This window comes from Cupressus sempervirens, chromosome 2 (assembly GCF_028749045.1).
Source record: "Cupressus sempervirens isolate cs-2001-9-10 chromosome 2, ASM2874904v1, whole genome shotgun sequence".
NCBI lineage: Eukaryota > Viridiplantae > Streptophyta > Pinopsida > Cupressales > Cupressaceae > Cupressus > Cupressus sempervirens.
Window position 1 is genome coordinate 656,966,836 of NC_143119.1, and position 20,729 is coordinate 656,987,564.

General features: G+C 32.2%; 1 pseudogene across 1 annotated transcript in view; it reads right to left on the reverse strand.

Annotated features, from left to right (window-relative positions):
- Positions 1 to 5,731: 5,731 nt before the first annotated feature.
- The window catches only part of LOC149575086 ((R,S)-reticuline 7-O-methyltransferase-like), a 29,844-nt pseudogene continuing 14,846 nt past the window's right edge, over positions 5,732 to 20,729 (reverse strand). Inside the window, exons 2-4 of the transcript XR_016360276.1 lie at positions 7,179 to 7,993; positions 7,026 to 7,090; positions 5,732 to 6,444 (exon numbers count right to left, since the gene is read on the reverse strand). The product of XR_016360276.1 is annotated as a (R,S)-reticuline 7-O-methyltransferase-like (transcript). The remainder of the gene's footprint in view (positions 6,445 to 7,025; positions 7,091 to 7,178; positions 7,994 to 20,729) is intronic.

The window sequence follows — 20,729 nt, forward strand, 5'->3', positions numbered from 1 at the left end:
CTTTATTTCCTCTATTTCTCTTCATGCAATGTCTAATATTAATATGGTGCAATTCTATATTTAAGAGTTAGCTTACACACTCTTGGATCTAAGCAGTTGGTTAACATGTGGTCCTATATCTAAGGTGACATAATGTTATCTCTGCTATTATGTATTTGGTCATTAATTCATTGAGGGTCGATCCTATATTGTAATGCATATTTCCTATTATTGGAGATTATGAACTCAAAGCCAACCTATGTATCCTAATTATATATGTAATATCTTTGAGTCTTAGGATTCAAGGAAGATAGGTCATTCAAGTATCAAGCAAATGGTATCATTGAGGATATACTTAGAGGAAGCTTGGATGACAAACTTTGGTTTATAATCTGGAATGTGCATTGGGCATAACTAAGAAGGCCTTATAGCCTGGCATGTATGGTGAACATTTGATGTAATCTAAGATTTGTTGATAATCAAGTGTTTTCTTGCTATTATACCTTGTGTATTTTCCATTGCATTGTATTCATTGAGGGCTTGGTCATCTCTTTTGGGGTCTCGCCTGCCTTGCACTACATCAACAATTCCCATATAAATCAAATAAATTTACAAATTAATTAAACATTGGATAGATCAAATATTTTTAAAAACATCAAATATCTATATTTAAAAACATTAGAAACCTTGTTTTATATTTAAACAATATTATTTACCTAACATGTTGAAATCATCCCTTTAAGACATTAAAATCAAATTCCATATTACAACCCCCTTAAGAAGAATTCAAATCATTTAAAACATATTACATCCCCTTAAGACATAGAGATTATCAAATGTACACCCTTGAGTAGATTTTGCAACACATACACTCCAAAAATTAATAGAATTCTTCCAACTTAAAAATAATTTCAATTCCCTTAAAACGACCATTCAAATCATCCCATTAAGACATTCTAATCATGTTGCATATTAATAAAATATTGCTATATTCTAATCATGTTACATATCACTCTTTATTTCTAAAATCGATGAATAAAACATGTGAAGCAATATTGAAGAGTGGTTTTTAATTACTTAGGTTGTGAAAGGGAAGAGTCAATATAGTTTGTAGTGTCTATATGGGATGATTAGTAGATTCAGTATCTCAAAGGACTTTGAAGAGATTACAATCTTCACAATTTTACCATCTATATCATGAAGTACAAGGGATGCCCTTTCACTCATGTGCATATAATTGAAATGGTCACATTGTTTTAACTTGCTTAGATAAAAGGATTATGTTTATATAATGGTGACTTAGATACTATTTTTTTTAATACTAAATGATTTTGTTTCAGGCCTTGACTATTAGGAAAGGTGTCTAAACATCAATAGTATAAATAAATGATTTATAGGTTACAAATTTTCAAAATTTAGATTATAGATTGGAGAGGTCAATTTTTACCAAAGTAAATATTCTATGTTATTCAACTTTAGTTTTTTGACATCAAACATGTATGTGTCTTTGGTACTTCCATTATCAATAAAAATGGACCAAATAAGATTCTAGAGAAAAAGTTATGGCTTCTAAAACTTGGGCATCCCGCAAATTAGAAATTGAAAAACATTTAGGGAAGGATGTGTAAGGAGAAGTTGCAATTATTGACCAAAATTTGATACATGATCTTATGAAACATCATAAGGCATTATTACATGGAGACAATGGATCCAAAATGGAGCACCTAATTTAGTGTTTGAATTATGACTAACTTATAGTAGGTGGATGAAATGCATTATTTTTAGTCTATGAACTTATCTTGGCATTAACAGTGTTGAAATTTTGTTTTATCTCAAGGTATTGTAGTTACCATTTAGCAATTTTATGTATTTCATCTCTTCTTTATTAGATGGTTGAGACGATTTTTTAAGGTATTATTGTGCCAAAACCACTCCTAATATATTGATAGTGATACTCCTATATAAGAATCTTAGACATTAAAAGTATATTATTACCTTTGACCTCTAAATATTAATTTTTTTATTTTTTGGATTATGGGAATTCTGAAAAGGATTCTTCATATAAATCATTATGCTATGATAAATTATTTTATATTTATATCCTTGTAGTTGTTACAATTTTATTTATTATAACATACTTCCTCTCATAATATAATGTAAATAGAGTATCCCAAACATGCTCGTCCTTTCATTTGGTAATAGATACTAACCACTTAGGATTATTTGTTAGAGGCACACTTTTTTTGTAGTTATCTTGAATTGATTAGGATAGTTTAGCTTATTGTCAAATGTGCACAAATAAATTGCCAATTAATCCTTTGAAGGAAGATAAATGCTATTTATTAGGTCAAACACCTGGTAAACAAGTTTGACCTCATACATTAGTTGAATACTATCAACATGGGTCATGGTAGTTTTATGGTAAGACATATAAATGTTTTTAGTATGATTGTGATCCAATTGCACTCCATTGGAGTGCATATGAAGGAGAAGGGTTTGTGTATGGGATATGATTCTCTAGATGCATTAGACCACCTTGTTACGATTATTGTAAGAACTACCTCCACTTGTTAAAAATGGATAAGGTGGTGACATTGTTACTTATGAAAAGATGTGAAGAAACACAATTCAATCGACTAAGGAGGACATGTCTATTTGTAGAACATGGAAATAGAGGGAAAAAAACCAAGGCAAAAATCCTAGATCTAAATATAATTGTCAGACCAAGGAAAATTGAAAAGATTGTGGTAATCTCAATCATTCAAAAAGAGACTACAAAGCTGAGAAAAACATGAACTATTTTAATGATAATTTTGCAAATTGCATTTAGGATGATGGCAATTCCTTTGTCCCAACCTTGGATATACACTAATCAAATGGTGTGAGGTGTTGAGATTCTAATACATCTTTCCAAATAACCTCACATTATTGTTGTTTCTATAAATTTCAAGAACATAACGATGAAAAGACATAACTTGGAGATTAATCTCATATTAATATTGTTGGCCATGTAAAATTCCTAATTTGATTCTTTGGCGGATGAGTGAAGGGGATTAATGGCAATTGTGTATCTCTAGTTTATCGTAGAATCTATTTGTGGGATGTAAACTCAGTAATTCAAGTGTGTAGATTATTTCCTAAATTGGATGATGAAAGATGAAGAGGGGCTATAGTTCTTATAAAGAGTATCTACATAGGAACTCAATCTCAACTACATGCATGCATAATTTACCGCACATAATATGCACCTTCCACATTGAAACCAACAATGAAGAGGCATGCTTCATTAACTTTCAATGGTCAGTATTTTTTAGAACCTAAATATTACAAATTAAGAAGATAATGTAATGACACTAAAAATCATGTATAGACATTCTAATCATGTTACATATTACAACTGAGACATTCAAATCATTACATGTAATGAAGGATACAAAAAAGAAGTATGCACAAGGGTTGATAGTTTAGCGGTATAAGTTTGTTTTCTAGGCTTAATAATTTACTGCAATAAGTTTTGTTTTAGGTAAACTATAGTTCAATACATTAAGTTTGTTTCGAGTCTAATGATATGAAGATTTATGTTTTCATTAGGGTTTAATTATTTGAAGGTTTTAGTTCAATTTAGATTTAATAGTTCAACGGTTTAAATTTTGTTATGGAGACTTAATAGTTATAGAGTTTCAACCTATCTTAGACTAATGTCTTAAACTTGTTTTAACATTAAATTCAATTTTGTCTACATGTAACTATGTTAACAATGAGCATTGTGTTGCTTTTGAGGATCATCCATTTTTGCTCACAAAGCCTCCTTGAATTTGAATGCAAACAATGAATGCCATTTCATCAAAAACAAAGATCAGAGAGTGTGTTGACAAACATAAGAATTTAAACTTATCCCATGTTATCAAGTGCTATAATGATTAATTCAAAACCTTAATTGCATAGGTCACGTGTCTTACAATTGTAAATACTATTGAAACTATTTACCAACAAATAGTAATAAGATGTTTTCAAGTCAACATGCAAAGGTTAGAATAAGGAAAATGAAGTAGGCTCCTTTAGCATTTTTGCTTCTTCAACAATTGAACATGGATTCATAATCTATTGCAAAGGCTAATAAACTTAAAGCCCTAGATGTATTGCAAAGGTTTAGTTTCTATGTTTGAAAAACAATTGTCAATTAATGAACACAACTATTGTCCATTTATTGATGTTTCATCAAAAGTGAGTTCAATTAAGTGATGGGAATGAATATCTGCTTCCAATGTGATTATTTCTTACTTATCAGTCATAATTGACATTCGACAATAAGATCTGACCCTCTAGGTATTACAATACCAAAAGTTGTTCCACCCCAAAAGTAAACTTTGGGTGGAAGTTGTCAAATACCATGCATTAAAGGCCATTTATAGCTTGTAAATAAGTGAATTTAAAGCCAATTGTTCTAAATTTTTTCTTCGTATATCTGATAGCTCTCCATAAAAATGATAATGACCATGCTTATCCTACATACAAATTTTAGGTTTAGGCAAAATAGGACCTTTGTAATTATCTGGTTTATTATATAATGCATATGTTGCTATAATTTTGTTAATCATGGTATTTGAAGACAAAATTTGTAGAATATTATACTCATATACTCATACTAAGACAAATAAATTATTTGCATGTGGCAGGGACATTGAACCCGGTAAATGATAATTCACATTATAATCGGGTTTGAAGGCTTCCACTACTAATTTTTATATATGATAGAAGACTACAACTATGTTTTCTCTTTTGCATTGATAATAACAATATGGTATTTTGCTCAAAAGGCCCTTGGTCTACTGGTGAAGTTGAAAGGCTCACGAAGAGCCCATCACGGATCAAGTCTTGTTAAGTGCAAGTCTCCAACATCTAAATGAGATGAGGCCGAGATCATTCTCCAGACAAATTTGATAGGATAGATGCCCTCAGTCCTTGGTTATTAACCAAAAAGACTAGATGAAAGCTGAACCTTAAAAAAAACAATATAGTATTTGATATTACACTTTTACGTTCATAATAACAATACATACTTTGATATTCAAGGTACATCTGTCAACTGAACCTTGTCATACAGTGCTAATCCAATGTTTGCAATCTACTCTTCGCTACTGCTTGAATATTTTTTTAGATTTTGTCCTTGTCAATATGTTCCCATATCTATAGAATCTAGAGTGCTCTTCTCGCTGAACTTTGAGCTGTCCCTTACACTATAGCAATGCAATTGATTCTCTATACAATTAATTGTGACAACACCACTGTCCTCTTCCCTATCTTCCTACTCCCAAATTGACATTACTATTATAACTTCACTTATACCTGCTGCACAACACCGAGCCAAACCAACACTTTCTCCTACGCCCCTAGCCCTTGATTTCTTTATAGCTGTGGGAGATCATTTCAAAGGACTTCATTGGTAAATAAATATGGAAAGGGCCACATTCATTAAAGAAGATAGTTCAAGCCAAAAGGGCTTCAAAAGAGTTGAAAATCCTAAGAGACAAAATGCCACAACTGCAAAATGAATGCATAAGAGCATGAGATAGACGTGTTCTCACAAATGACAACTGAAGACCTATAGCACAGTCCATGTAGCCGGGTAGAGTACACTTTACAAAACCTCAAGTAGAAACAATGTTGGAGGCTCCAAGAAGTTGAAAACTCCATGTGCTAATAACCCATTAAGAAATTCAAATGAACAAGCATGAAAATAGGAAAGCAGAAGTTTGCATGGTTGAAATATTTATTTTGAGCCTTGAAACAAATGCTTTGAGTATGTCTATCAATTTGAATTCAATCAGTTTAAACAAATAGCTATACAAAGTCATTTAGTTTCGACTTTTCTCTGGTTGCTTGTGCGGCCTCCAAACTAAAAATTTCAACCACTAGTGCAGGAAAATATGGGGATTATTGTATCCTTATACACTCTACTGAGATTTAGTGGAAAAAAGCATAAAAGTAGTCTGTAAACAATTTTAAATTCCGATATATCATTCTAAGATTGTATCCACACAAGGATTAGTTGAAATGAAATGCGCCTCATTTTTTAGTGGCAGACAAAAGACATTGGAGTACTCGATTCACAAAATAAACAAGTAGAGTCCAAGCAATCCATCAGTCCTCAAGATGATCAGGGAAAGCTTCGATTATTGACATTTGCAAGGGCTCAGAAAGCAGAGGGATGATATTATAGCGGCTAAAACCAGATTCCTGCAGTATTTTTTTCCACTGTTCTTCGCTTCTCTCTACACCTCTTGTGGCTGACAGCATTATCATATCCCTTCTTCCTCCTATTTCTTCTGACCAGCTGGACTTGCTCTGCCCGGGCTCTGGCAGCACCATTTCTACCAATATCAGTTTCGCTTCCTTTGGAAGAGCTCGATGACAGTTCTTCAGAGTTTTCTTGCACTCCTCATCTCCCCAGTCATGCAAAATTGACTGTAACAGTAATGAAAGGAAAATCTTTAGCATTAATTTAAAAAATCACCAAGACCCCCAATTTCCTCGCCAGAAATTCTGACCCTAAAATTTTAACGTTACATATTATTATAAAACCCTCAGATTGTAAAAAATTTCTACAAATTCTCAACAATTCCAACCAAGAAGAGCATAGAACTGGGTAGATTGAGGGAATAGCTACCCTTTGAATGAAAGCAGAATGGATACCCTTAAAAGAGATCAAAAAAGAAATAGAGAAAACCTTCTAGGAAGCTGGAAAAGATTTTTTTCAGATATATTTTTTCAATTAAAATATTGGTATCAGAATTCAACTGTATAATTTTAATTGTGAAATTCATTGATCTATGATCTATGTTTCATAGATAGAAGTTAACAAGAATCCATAGAAGCTTACGAGAACCAATATCTCTTATAAGAATGAATAATATTTCTTTAAATCATATTCAAAGAGGAAAAGCACGAACCTTCTCAGAAATATATGTCAAAAAATTTGTCTGAAAAACTACACGGCTGAATCCTGGTATAACTTGTTCTAAACAAAAATCGATTTAAAGCTTTACCTTCATAAATATGGCATCTCCATAAGGAACACTGGCACACATGTCGCCCACGATGTATTGCACACCTGTACCACAAACAGTGAGGTTTTGTATTTCCAAATTCTGTGAAGATACAGGAAAGCAAAGTTTGATCGCTCTGTAAAAAGCAAGTACCGGCATAACTGGAAGCCGATGAGATTACTTCAGGGAGATCAAAATTACAGCACTTGATATTAGGGAAAGAGAGGGAAATGGAAGGAACTGTGGAACCGTTTCCACCGGCAACGTCCACCAGATTCATGAACTCCATCTTGCTGAATTCCGTCTCCATAAGCCGCTAAAACATCTTTCACCAGGATATTCGAATATGTTTCCATTGCTTCGTTAAACAGCCTGCCAAGCTCAGGCTTTCTCTCGGAGAGGGAGAAGAAGAGTTTTCTGTGAGCCAATTCGAACAGAAAACCGCTCCCGGATAAGATACTCTCGCCCAACCGATACCACGGAGGAATTAGGGTTTTGTGAGTGTGCAGTAACAAATAGGGAGCGAAAGTCCCTTCCTTTGCTCCTCCATTGTCGCTGTCTTTGACAAGCCACTTCGAAATGGGCGTAAGGCCGTATTTAATGGTGGAATCCGGCACTAGGGTTTGAGAGAAAATGCCTCTGGTGGCCAGAAATGAGAGTGTGCGGGAGAGGAAATCTATGTTTGCTGAAGGGGAAGGCAGAAATCCGGCAATTTCCTCTGCGGAAAGCATCGATCCAGGTCCATCCTGGCTAATAATGTCCGGAATTTCCAATTCCACAGCCCATCGCACCCCAAGGGAGTACATAAAGCCGAACATGAGCTTCCATAGATCGATAAAAGCTTCCAAATCCTTGCCCTTTTGCTGATCAGCAAAAATTGTATCTAATTTCTCCGAATCCATTGTTGCCTTCGCACGATTATGCGCTTCGCATTTCTCATTTATAAGCCATTCATGCCACTCTCCTTGCTACTCAACCTCGATTTCTACATGAAGCTTCCATGAATTGAATAGCCTGGGTATTTTTCAAGCCTTCTTTTCAGTCCAATGGCATCTTGGTACTGCATAAACTAAGAAATACGTAGGCACTTAACACGTTTTCAGATTTGTTGTATACGTACCAAAGAGTACCTCAATTAAATGTTGATGTTTTGTTGAATTTAATGTGTTTGCAAGTAGGTTTGGAATTTGAGGGTCCCATATGAAATTTTTGTTATTGACAATTTTATCATTTCAATGTCTTTTATTTATTTAAATTAGAATTAGTAAGTAGTTATAAGGAAATAATTGTTGACTATCATAAAGATAAAAATATATATAGGATTAATATTGTTAAAAATTAAATACAATAATAACAAAATTGCTTGCAATAAAAAATTAAAAAATTAAGCTTGATGGTGACATAATTGTTTGTAATAGAATTAAAAGTCAAGGACTAAAGTAACAAAATTGTTTGTAATTTGAAAAAAAAAAGCAGATTTTTGCATGTCTTCTAAATTGAAGTATAGGCTACATTTAAAGACATTGGATAATTTTTATTTTTATTTTGTAAGATTGTGACTATATACTAAAGAAATTGATTGTAGAGTAGTTATTTGCTAATAGATAATATTCTAATCATAACTTTGTCATGCGATAATCCTAAACAAGGGAGGCAAGTGTCAAAGTTCTTGCCTAATGTATAATGATTTGCGTGTTAAGTCATCATGAATTGAGAAATTGTTTGTTAGAAATTGAAAAAATTGTGTCGTAGTACTCATTTAGAAGTAGATCATTTGTTAGATCTCCTATATGATTTTTTTGAGATTACAAGTAGAAATTCTGACTAAATAAACCTAAAATATGAACAAATTATATCTTTTTTTATTCTAGAAAAGACATGGATAGTTTGTATGGAAGGTAATTTATTCCATTAAGTGCACATCATTTAATGATTACTGTCTCGTGTAGTTGATTTTGCTATACTACATACGCTTCTAAATACTTAGTTTTGAAAAGCTCTCAAGTATTACATAAGTAATAATGACTTACCATTACATCCGGACACATAGAAATGGTGGTTTGAATATGCATTTTTGTAGACATGTGTAAAGTTGAAAGCACATGAAAGGCACATGGAGTGTGTTATTAAAAGTCTCAAAGAAATTTCAGCTTTGAGGGACTCACAACATCAGTTGTTGTTTTATTCAATGACTTTTAAATTTCAAAACTATATTTAAAAATATATATAGAATTTGTTAATTATATTTACAATTAAACTATTCAATTTAATAAATATATTATAATATTATAAAATATATATATTTTTAATATGTAATATATAGTAAGAATTAAGTGATGTTATGAAGAAAATTGATCACACTAAATACATTTATAAACTAATTATACATAAAATACATAGATAAAATTATATATCGAATATCACTAAAAAGATTTGTAAGAGTTAATTCACTATTTTTTTAATTAAATACTTAATATATAAATAAAATTATGATTTATTGAAATTGTAATTTAAAAAATAATGACAATAATTTTTTCTTATAATAATTTTTAAATTTATTAATTTTATATTTTTAAATAAATTTTATATTTAAAATTTTGAATTTATTATATGAAAGCAAAAGCCATACACCCATAAAGGAATAAATATGGTAAAAAGGTTGTATTATTATTATTAGTATTATATGGTGATGTTGATGTTTGACATATCACATAGCATTTCATAGAGGCAAAACATACCTTTTAATGTCAAATATTATTATTTTGAAACTATATCAAGCCATAAAGTTCGAATTCAAGGAAGCTCTTCTAAATATTGATCACATTATGGATTTTGATGACTTTACCATATACCCAAATGACACTTTTTTAAATCAAACATTTGTTATTTTTATTTCATTGACATTATCTACTAACATTTGCCAACTCCTAATTTGGCAATGAAAGAGGCTGCCATTAGTTATTTCCATTTGTCATGATAGAATGCACAAACACACCATGTGTACCCTATGTTGTTATACATTTTTCATACATGCATATATTCAAAAGTTGAGTTTTATATGTTTGCTATCAATATAGTGTGCACACTTGATCATATGCTCAACTATTGGGTTTGGAATTTACCCATCACGTTGCTGAAGGCAAAGTCCCTAGATATTACTTTGAAACAAAATAATATCTAGGCTTAAAAAGTCCAATGTTTTGATAGAGTTGCTTTGAATGTGTGCAATTAGAGCAAGTGTGTGCACTTGCCAAGAATCGCAAAGAGTTATGAAAAAAAAATTGGTTCTTGTGACCAAAATAATTATTAGCAGATGAATTTTTTTTGTTAAAATGTTTTACATCTAAATTTAAATAGGTAGCTAAAGAGAATTAAAAATATAAAATTCAGAAATCAAGATAGACAATAGTGTGCTGCAGATTTTGGTTTGAAATCTCTACTCTCAAAAAACTCTTTGAAAGCATTAAATTGATCTAAAATACCTAAAACATAAGAATAACAATTAAGTTTACAAGCTTAATAGCTTAATAAATTATAACTAGTATGTGGTTTTTGAAAAAATCTTTTTCTCAAATTCATAAATGTCTTCTATGGAGTCCCAACGAGATTTTTCTGGATTATGCTAGCACACCCGAGCTGGAAATGGGAAACAATGTTTATAGTTCATTCAGAGATTTTTCTAGGTTTTCCATAGATTAAAGATTCTTCTAGATTTGTTGGTATATTCTGGTGGCTGTGAAATTTTACTGATAAATTAAAGATTCTTCTAGATTTTGTTAGTACATTCTAGTGGCATATAGCTAATTTATACTAATATCTTCTAATAAATGCTTTTTTTTTCTTACCTTTTTTCTCCACAACCAATAGGAAAATAGATAAGTAAGTTTTTTAAGATTTTAAAAATATATACAAATTTATGAACTATAGATAAATCTTAATGTTTGAAAAATTCTCGTATGCTATTGGCTAAATCAATTGTCCATATTGTATCAAACAGATGCAATAATTACCTTCCATAGGCATCAACTAATAGGTTGAATTTCATGTTACTCTTTTAGTAACTTCAATCTTCATGCAACCTTCTCCATAGTTTTCTATTTTCTCTATTCCTTGCCTATGGTTGGGTATGGCTTTGGCAAGTTGAAGTTGAGAACAAACTGATTATGTAGTTCTATGCACCATGCCAAAGGAACATCATTAGTATAGTTCTCACATGTGTAAGTGGAATCATGGTGTGATCAGTAGAGTACTCACATGAGAAGGTAGAAGAATGATATTCCATGAAACATAGCTTGATTCGAGATTTATAATACTTCTCAACCACTACCAATTATGCTAGTTTTTCCAAAAAGGTCTATGTCAAAGAATAAGATACTAAGACTAAATTTTAATGTTAAATATTAGAAATATTTTTTGTTATTAAGATCATTATAGCATATTTAAGAGTTAGATATATCATACATTTAAACAAAAAGTGAGTTCAAATCTAAAAGGTTCAAGATGGACAACCTCAAGCTCAAAATAACTAATTGATAAATATCCAAGTCATCTAAATAATACATCCAAGAAGTTGACCTTTATATCAACTTTAAAACAACAACATAATACACCATATATTTTGATGCAACAAGAATTCGAGGGTACCCCTATTGGAGATAATTTGGATCCCTGCAAATAACCACACAATGGAAACACAACAACAATACAAGATCTGCTACCAAATACACTTCTTTATTCATAAAATATAATGTGCCAAGTTGTAAGGCCTTTTGGGTTCTAGCCAAATACAATAGCAATTACAATAATATAGTTCTACAGGATCGCTGAAGATCCAACCCCAAACCTAGCTAGTCAAGATCCACACTCTAGTAGAAACCTTCAAGGGAGATCTAAAGTTATGCTCACAAGCCCACCAAGCAATCTCCTTGTTTCCCAAGCCTTGGCTACTAGCCCTTCTCAAAATCCACTCTTCTGCCACATCCTCTTCTCCAAGTTGAATGATTCATGACTAAAGACTCCACAAAACCCCTTACTTATACCCAACTAAGCCACAAGTCGGCCTAGCAAGCTACAAATTAAATAAACCCTTACATTAAATGCCCATTTAAGCCACAAGTTTGCTCTCAATAGAAAATAGATACATATAACCAAATTAAATGCCAAGATCGGCTCACACTAGAGACTGAACACAGACAACTTGAAAAAGCTAGAAACCAAGACATGACTGACTTTTAGAAACCACCACCAAGCATCATCAAATTTGCCAAGCATAATTGAGCCCCTTAATTGATCGAGCTAACTCAGGTAACACTACTACTGAGTTCCTAGTGTAAATCAAGCTATAATATATGCCAAGTGCCCCAAGCATCGTCGAACACCTTCATTAATCAAGTTGCTCGATTAACACAACAGCCATAAACTACCCAATAATGACCGAGTACCATCTCTTCACTAACTGAGTCCTCCAACTCTAAAGCCAAACTACACCATCTTGTAGGATTGCTAGCCAACCAAGGATGCTCATGCATCATATTTATATCTAAGTCTATAATACATCATGAATCATTGTAGAAGAATGCTGACCTATATGTCAAATATTACACTATTATTTCATCATCAATTTTAACATCATTTTGTATAAAAAATCATCATGAAGTATAATTGCATCATCATGCTACTCATATAAAATATAGCATCTCTATGCATCTAAGCTAATGCATTAATCAAATAATAAAAGATCAAGGTGCATCAAATTACACCATCATTCATATGTACCAATGTTAATATTTTATAGCTTTAGTCAGATAAACCTATTAATAATTATATATGAGATATAATTTGATTGTTATATGTGTGTGTGTGTGTGTGTGTGTGTGTGTGTTAATCTCAGATTGGTTTTGACATATGAGTGACAATACACTTAAGTAATTTACTAGATAGAACTTAGTTCACACTGAACAAGTCATGTATGTTGAGCATAAGTTCTCAGATAGTGTATGCCAAGCGAGATATATAGTATGTGTCGAGAAAATAGTAAGTGTCGAGTCACTCAAGTGCCAAGTAGACAGTTGATACTGAGTGATTTAGATGTCGAGTAATCAATGGATGCCGAGTCATTCAAAGGCCAAGTTACAACATTGAAGATACAACAAATGCCGAGCATCAGAGACTTCAAGTTCCAAGTAAAACAATTTTGGACATAATTTATTGTAATGACACAAACTTCTATGTGACCCATTTTTGAGCCAACTTAAGGATTGTTTTGCAATTCTAGATGATAAGAATAAATCTATATTGAGGATCCCTATGCAATAAATGCAACCAATCAGTTAAAGGGATGGATTAAGCGAAAAAATAGATGAATCACAATTGTTGATTCATACCTAACCTTAAGTCACCTATGTCTTCTTAAGGAAGGAAAATCCTAAAACAACATATGTACGAAGAGAGAAGTTTGCATGTAAAAATAGAGCATTCATGGTGACTAAGGAGTTGTAATAATCATCAAGTTATGAATTGCAGAATCAATTAGAGGAGAACATAGGAAAGATATTAGAGGGCAAAAGTGATACATCTTATTAGAAAGGATCATAGATACATGAAAAGAGGTGATCTATTATCTAGAAATAGAGTGCTAACCACATGATCATTGCTGAGACACTCTAACAGGTGAATCAGTCAAATCTCTTAGCAGAGTAGTCCTAACAGGATGTAGAGAATCCTTTAATAGGGTGCTTACTTCATTGTAAGTTTAAGTCTTTTAATCAGGCACACTTCTAACAAGGTGTTGATATTCTTTAACAGGGTAAGATCTAACAATCTTGTAAGCCTTTAATAGGGTAGACCTTTCACATGGTAGATCATAGTTTATGATCAAACATTGTAACCTTCATTGGATACACTTTGCAATTGTGATAGTAAAGATTTATGGGTCACTAGTAAATTTAGGCTTAAATTTCGGTGCAAAAAGGTCAAAATTTCGACAAGAGTAGGTCAATAAGGCGGCCAAGCTTGCTGTCGGTCTTTTTTGGTCGATTTTTTGCCACATACATTCTGCATCAAAATTTTGACTACATAAAGTTGGACTTACTGACGCGAATTTCATCGATTTCCTTGGTCCAAGCTGAAGTGGCATTTCCTCATTTGCTAGCGGTGCTTGTCGAAATTTTGACGAAAACCTTCATAATTTTGCGTCAAAATTGCGACGAATCCAATTTATATTTCTTTGCCGGTGGCATACAAGCGACGCCAAAGTGGACCAGTTTTGCGTCAAAATTTTGACCAAAATATTGCATTTGTGTCGAAATTGAGACCAAGATATGTAGAAATTTCGACGAGCTATCCCATTTATTTTAAAAGCTTTGCTCTCATAGGAGCCTTCTAAACTACAGAAAACTTGATTCTAAAGCATAATTTCTCGGTGCATGAGAGTCAGGGTATCGTGCACATTTCTACCTCCACACCATTGTTTCATTTGTCACATGATTTATTTCATACAAAATAATGGGAAGGAGGAAGAAATGTGTACGATATCCTGAGTCTCCACCGAGAAATTATGCTTTACAACCCAAATTTCGTGCAGTTTAAAAGGCTCCTATGAGAGAAAAGCCTTTGCAATAATTGGCACAGCACGTCTAAATTTTGGTTCCTGCAGGGAAGAATAAAATTAGGAAAGAATTATTTATCAGGAATGAAAGCCAATAATTTCATCTATTTTTCAAACAGATAAACGTGACAAAAAAACTTACAGTCCCAATCACATCATCATAAGAACGCATATATAACTATAACTATGTCTAAAACCAACATAATTTCCAAATATCCACAATTCAAATATTATCCTTTGATGTTTTCTTTAATGCAAAGTTTTAAGTCAACTATGTTATCGCCTTGGATGTAATACCAAACTGTCACTAGGCTAAAGACTGCAGCAAGATTTACGATTTACAAATGCAAGGAGAACTACCCAACCAAAGTAGAAAATGACATGAAAAGTTAACCATCTATCGATTAACAATCTAGATGAAATATTTCGAGAAATTGAACTGTACATTATAGAAACAAAAAATTGCCTTAAAATTGACACCTCACTAGTTGTTCATTTGCATTTGTAATGGCTTCACAAAAGTCGAAAGCTTACGATTTGTCAAGAACACAAAAGGCACTCATAGTTTAGTTGCATCAATAAAACTAAAGTAATTCAGTTGCATGGTGAGGGCAAGAGACTATCAATATCGATTGTGGTGTTGCAGATATGTAAGCGATAAACATAAAAAGGTAGTACAAGATTTTAATAGCAATTGTGACCTTCACAGTTTTTCTCAGTAGTTTTGGGTCATTAAATTGGATATAAAATTGATAGTAAAATGTGAAAGAGAATACACATAATGTCACATCAAAATAAGTTTGCATCCTACATATGAGTATGCATCAAAAATGAATTTTTACCTCCTCAATCTATTCGTATCAATAAAGAAATAAGACATTTTTGTAATACAAAATTCTTGAACCCTATTCAACTGTAATCTTTCAAACTTACAAAATAAAACAAAAGCCATAAGAACTAAAATAAAAGGATTTATTTCTAACAAACTATCACAGATGCTTTGTATATACCTTAGGACATGATACAAGCTATTTCACAAGCAACACTAAACATTCCATTTTTTTTCTCGTTTACTAGAGTGATGATAAACTATATGCAAAGTAGAAATAGTGCAGCATAATAGATGATTAGTATCTACAAATTTTTAATACTGAAAATTATAAAGAATGTAATACTCACAAATGTCGCTACCTAAGAGAATGTAACCCAAGTTTATCATGATCTTTGCAGCATTCATTGCATTGGGAATATCCTACTTATTTGCAAACACCAGTAACATTGCATCTCGTAGTTCATCTTGCAAGAACAAGAAACTTAAATGATAAAAAAAATTCTATGAATAACATGAAAATAATTTTTAAAAGGATGAGGCCAATTTTACACATAATAACAAAAGTTTCCATTAGAAAGACATGCAATCTTCTTGATCCATTTTCCAATTGTGTTTATACAATCCTAAAAATTCACTTTGATAGTTCTGACTAATTATTGTTGGAAGGATTTTATTTGCTTCATCAAATGAGTGTATATTGTAGTCTTGGCTTCTTGTATTTTTCAAGATAGTATTATTACTCATCTAGTATTGTTCAATCTGAAAGGATGATATTGATATGTTTTTTTTCTATAACAACCAAAACAAGGGGTTGTTAACCTTTACACAAACAAGGGATGAAAGCATAAACATAGGGCATCAACAGCACAACAAAATAAACCTTTTCCTATGCACTTGGACAAAAGTCTAAGCAATGTTATTGTTAGGATTGAAACAAAGGAAACCCCACTACAACCTGTCAACAAGGCCCAAGAGTGATTATTTAAGAGTCAGCATTATTAGTAGAATTTTTTTCAAAACAGAAGTGGGATCAGTAACTTCAACAACATAGGCCACAAGGCTAGCAAGCATCGCACTTGAAATACGGTCTAACATCCAAAATTGTGACAAGAATGGAAGCGATAGAAGTCTAGCTTAGACCAACAGCATGAGAAGCATCAATATAATAAAAAAAAATTCTTCTTCATTAGAAAAAAAGTCCTCAAAAGGAAAATCTAAAACAGAATCAGAAGCTCTAATTGTCAAATGGTCATTTTTCATGGCCCTCCATCAAGTGACAACACCTATCCAACACAAAATGGCAGTCATTAGGCATGTATCCTATAGAGATGCAATCTCTACAACAAAATGGAAAACCCTCATATTCAATGCTTCACCCATGGCCTCTCATCAACCATGATTGAAGTGGAGAGATCTCTATTTCAACTAGAATACAAACATAGAATAGCCCAAAATTGTACTAGATCCATCCAATTTTAGGAACTAGCAAAGGGAATTTCCAATAGCCTCAGGCAAAATAACTCACAAAAGTGAAATGAAGATGAGGAAGGAAAACCCAAACATAACTCACATAGGGATGACTCAATGTCACCAAACATTAGGGACTTCAAAGAATTAGTCACCCAATGGTGTAAATCTTAGAGGCACTAGAGACTAAGAATTTATAGACCATACTTTTGCACTGATAAAAGTCCATGTTATCACCACAAAATAGGACAAACTTTGCATAAGACTTGACAGCCCAAGCATAGCTCCTTCAACCAAAATTTGACAGACAATTATCTAGAGCATTCAGCGGGTCTAGAACCACCAACAAGAGAAAATATCCTAGCACCTAGAAGCCTAGCTTAGCACTATACCAGGAGAGTCAAACCTCAACAAAAACCATCCAATGGATCTCTTTTGATGGGGTGTGTTACTAGTATACTAAGTTCCCCTCTTTCTCCGGAGTGGAAAACATCATGAATTTTGAGTTCAGATCTACATTATGTAATACTGCTTTACTCATGTTTAGAGACCCTTACAATATATTTAGAGATACTTATTATATCTACTCTATAATAAATGGCAATGTAATAACATACTAGCATTAGAGTTCATAACCCACATCAAAAGTGGTTAGTTACACAAGAAGAAGCATCGAACATGGGACATGAGAAACAAATTCAGATTGATTTGTCCTCTATTATCAGAGGATCATAGTAAGGCACAACACAAATTCTCAAATATAAATAATAGTCAACTATCATTTTACTTAGATCCCTATGAAAATGTAGCACTGAAATACAATATACATTGGAGTTAGGAATTTGGTTGACAACCAAAATCAATTGAATTGAAATAAGAAACTTCACCAAAGAATCAACTAAATATGTAATTTTAAGAATATTTTGCTACTCAAAATGTTATGACTTCTTCCTTCTTGACTTTAAACTCGTGACATTTTCTAGTTTTATAGGGGGAAACAAGATCTTTCCAACTGTTAGTTCTAAATGGCTTCCACCTTAGGCACATAGAGTCTTTGAACTAGATAGATAAAATACACAACCATGTTGAAGACCATGGAAATAGAGGATAACATGGAAAATACCAAACAACAAGTTGGATGATGATGAAGACTATGGTGAAGGTAGAAGATCCCAAACATCATTAATTAATACCAAACTACCAAGTGGAGTATACAAACTTGAAAAGATAAGACACACCTTACAACTAAATGAAACTCTAGAAGCTACCATCAAATGGCATGACATTGAACCATTACCAATAAATGAATACAACATAGAGAAGCTACTAGATATGGTATTTCTATTCATTTTTCAAATGAAAGAGTGCAGTAGGTATGAAACCATGACTAAGGAAAGTGCAATTTCACACCATTTGCCATGTTGATGTTGAGATACAGACCTGTGCAATCTAATCTCCCAAGGAATAGATAGCACCATGTATCACCATCTTTTCCAAAACAGGATTTTTCATAAAGCGATGTTAGAATAGTTACTAAAATGGTCATAAATTATGTTGTTATAGTAAAAGAATACTTTAACTTAAGAAAAAAAACTATACAATATTAAAACATGATATTGTGCTTTAAAAACTAAAAAGGTACATGTAACAAAGAACTTCATTTCGACTTGCTAATTGGTTGTCACTATTAACTATAAGCTTATCTTTAAAGTTTGAGCTTCACTTGGTTTCAAGAATAGTTAAATATTCTCTACTTAACAGGGCCAACCATGTGAAGGTGGAAGCTCATTTGGCCTCCTCCCCCCCCCCCCCCAACATCACTCTAAATTCCCTATTAACATTTAATAACATTCAATTCATCCATTTTTGAAATATAACATTCAATCATTATAATCACATGATTACATTCATTAACACGTAAAATTCATAAACACACAACATTCATGAATAATTCAAAAGTAAATCATTCATGAATAATTCATTAACACAATATTCATTAACACCCAATATTAATGAATAATATTCATTAACACAATATTCATTAACAATATTCAAGAGTAAGTCATTCATGAATAATCATATCTTTTTTGCTTTCTTGTTGTTTCTTTTTTTCATAAAATTTCTAAGAGGAATATCAATGTCCTCGTCATCCCCATTAACATTTAATAACATTCAATTCATCCATTTTTGAAATATAACATTCAATCATTATAATCACATGATAACATTCATTAACACATAAAATTCATAAACACACAACATTCGTGAATAATTCATTAACACACAACATTCAAGAGTAAGTCATTCCTAAATAATTCATTAACACCCAACATTAATGAATAATATTCATTAACACAATATTCATTAACAATATTCAAGAGTAAGTCATTCATGAATAATCATTTCTTTTTTTCATAAAATTTCTAAGAGGAATATCAATGTCCTTGTCATCCCCCTCCTGTACTGGTTCTAACACATGTCTCCTCCTCATCTGTTTAGGAACATCATGAGGCCGTTGCACCAAAGGAGGGTCCACTGCAATAACAAGTACTCCATGAGTTAAATTCGCAACATTTTATATTATTGAATTACGAGTTTTTATTTAAGTAAAAGAACTATAAATCAATAAATTAATTTAAAAGAACAAAACATAGATTTTCTTTACCTGAATGTGCGACATGATCTACTTGCTGATCAGTCTGAACATCCTCCGACACTTGTTCGGCATGACATGATTCTATATCCTCAACACAAAAAGGTTACACCAAGTTCAATTAAAGATGTTAAATTGTATTAATAATTATATAATTAGTTTTAAATGACAAATGAGCACCTCCATTGATAGTACAATGCACATCAGGGGCTTCATGATGCTGCGTATGATCTATGTCACAATTAACAGGTTGCATTGCAATGTCATGCACATTATTATCAAATAAAATTTTGCTCAAGTATTAAATTTCTAATATATATGTTGGCATATTTACTTGTGCACATGATGCAGGAGACTGTTTGGTTGGGGCAATGGAAGTTTTCCATAGGCATTTAGCCACCGCTGCATAGCCTTGCTTGAAGGCAATATTTTTGTGTTCTTTTGTGGCCTCTAGATTAAAATCAGCGCCCTACATTTTTTTATTAATTAACAAAATTAATTGCATTTTATAAATAATTTTTCTTTGAAATTCATTTATTGCTACTTACAATGTGTGCTTTGATTTTCGAATATCCCCCAGAGCCAAGTCTGTGCTGCCTAACCTTTTCCAGCCTCACCTCTGTTGCCTTTGATGTGTCCTGCAACCTATGAAAAGTTTGAAATATGTTAGATGATATAGATATAAAGATCAGTACTAAATAGTGGATTATTATATGGTATGAAGGTTTTAGCATGAAGTAGCATGTTCCACCAAAAATATGAAAAAAGGGAAGAAATTATAGCATCATACCTTTAATTGACATGTGTAATCATGTTATTTATCCATGGAGTTCATGCTAAGTATTTATCCATATTCTGACATGCCTCTCCATAAAATTACACATCAATTTTGACAATCTATATTATCCATTGTCACACAAAGTAAACGATAAGCTAAAAGTTGAAACAGCTAGTAGATTTTATAGATTAAATTTTTATCCCTATGTTCCACACTCAAAGTGTTTTTATCCCCAAGGCTACAACAGGTATAAACTTGAGGGCGAATGTCAAATTTTAGATTGTTTTAGTAGCATTCCTTTTTACTCGTAGCTAAAAAGTAAGTATTTTTTTTGTTTTCAATTTAAAAGACATCACCTTTGTGCATCA